The sequence below is a fragment of the Olea europaea genome, chromosome 12 (genome assembly GCF_002742605.1).
Source record: "Olea europaea var. sylvestris chromosome 12, O_europaea_v1, whole genome shotgun sequence".
Classification (NCBI taxonomy): Eukaryota; Viridiplantae; Streptophyta; class Magnoliopsida; order Lamiales; family Oleaceae; genus Olea; species Olea europaea.
In genome coordinates, this window is record NC_036248.1 from 16,172,899 (window position 1) to 16,174,775 (window position 1,877).

Here is a 1,877-nt window from a genome sequence, read left to right on the forward strand (position 1 = left end):
CGTGTTAAAGTCCTATAGCTTAGCCCCTATCCAGTTGAATCCGAACTCCTGGAGCCAGATGGTGGGTTTGTGAATGTTATGGAAGGAGGCATCCTATGGGGAGGAGATGTCCTTCTTTGTTTTCCAAACAATGTATATACCCAAGGTTGCGGTGGGGAGTGATAAGACCAAGAAGTGGTATTATCTAACTTCCTGGGGGTCATACACTCCATTCGTGCTCGATCTGCCTAACTCCATCAAAGAATGGAAGAGTTCGTGGTTCTGGGCTTGAATGGTGGGTTTGTGAATGTTATGGAAGGAGGCATCCTATGGGGAGGAGATGTCCTTCTTTGTTTTCCAAACAATGTATATACCCAAGGTTGCGGTGGGGAGTGATAAGACCAAGAAGTGGTATTATTTAACTTCCTGGGGGTCATACACTCCATTCGTGCTCGATCTGCCTAACTCCATCAAAGAATGGAAGAGTTCGTGGTTCTGGGCTTTCAAGAAATGGGACACAATGGAGGGTGACCCCCTGGCACCCCTTACAATTCCCACCAAATACTCTACATTTAGTGAGAACTAGTACTTCATTTCTGAAAATATGTTTGCTTGTATTCAGAATATAACTCATCTATTCTTGCAGGTCTTTTTCCTCGGTGTGAGTTATCCATCGAGGACTTTGACATGATCTGTATCGTGTATCAACTCCCTCTGAAGAGGAGATCTTACAACGAGTTGATAAAGAAGAATATTCACTTCGTTTCAAACAAGCTGATGGCCTCCCAAGATGACTATGGAGGTTACATCATTGTAGTCTACGATTGAAGTGTTCATACTTAACTTATTTTTTGTTTTGTTGCAGATGACTTCAATAAAAAGAGGCCTCTGAAACCGGACTTCAAGACTATCCGAAGGATGATGGCTGAGGCGAGGGCCCTGAAGACCTCTTCTTCGGCCTACAAAAAATAGATGGATGACTTGGCAGTTGCCAGCAAGAAACTGCCTCGGGCTGAGAAGGAGGAAGAGCCCTTGCTGAAGAAAGGTAAGAGGGCAGCTGGGCCTTCAAGGGCCCCAACTGTGACGAGGGCGGCCACTAGACAGACGACGATCCCCACAGGGGTCATGATTGGGGAGAGGTCTGCCCGTCTGTTGGAAGTGACCCCCGTATTGGCATCTACCTCCACTGTCGGAGTGCCTCCTACTCCGACCGCTGCAGAGGATAGGAAGAAGAGGGCCCACCCCTCAAAAGAGCAGGATTTCTTGGGTTGTACCTTCGAGGAGCCCGTAAGGAGGTATTGGAGGCTCTCCTTCTAGAGACTGCTACTGTGGCCTGGGTTCACTGCAAATACTGGACGGAGGCCTAGAGGGATCACACATCATCTTGCATAGTCGGGGGCCTTGTGGCTACCAACAACGCCTGCCTCGCCCGGGCCTTGAGCACCAGTGTCCAGCTGGATGGCCTAGTGAAGGACCTTAGGACGAAGAACACCGACTTAGCCCAAAGGTTGGAGAAGGTCTCTCTTTATGGATACAAGGTGAGGGTGGCTCGAGCCAAAGTAGAGGAGGCCCAGAAAGCAAAGGAAGAGGCAAAGGCGAGGGCGGTGAAAACTAAGGCCGCGTTAGAACAGCTAAAGAAAGAACTGTATGAGACTGAATGCCAAGTAGTTGTTCTGATGAGACGGATCGACCATGCCAGTGAGCATTGTCACCTCGCAATGGAGGCCCTCGACGCCTCAAATAAGGAGAAGAGTGAGCTGAGGCAACGGGTTGAGGCCCAAGTCGAAGAGATTGACTCTCTGAAGACAGAGTCAAAAACAGTTGGGGAGGCAGCCGTGCAACACTTTATTGACCATTTTGAAGAGCACGAGCTGTATAATACATTTGCCAACTATTGG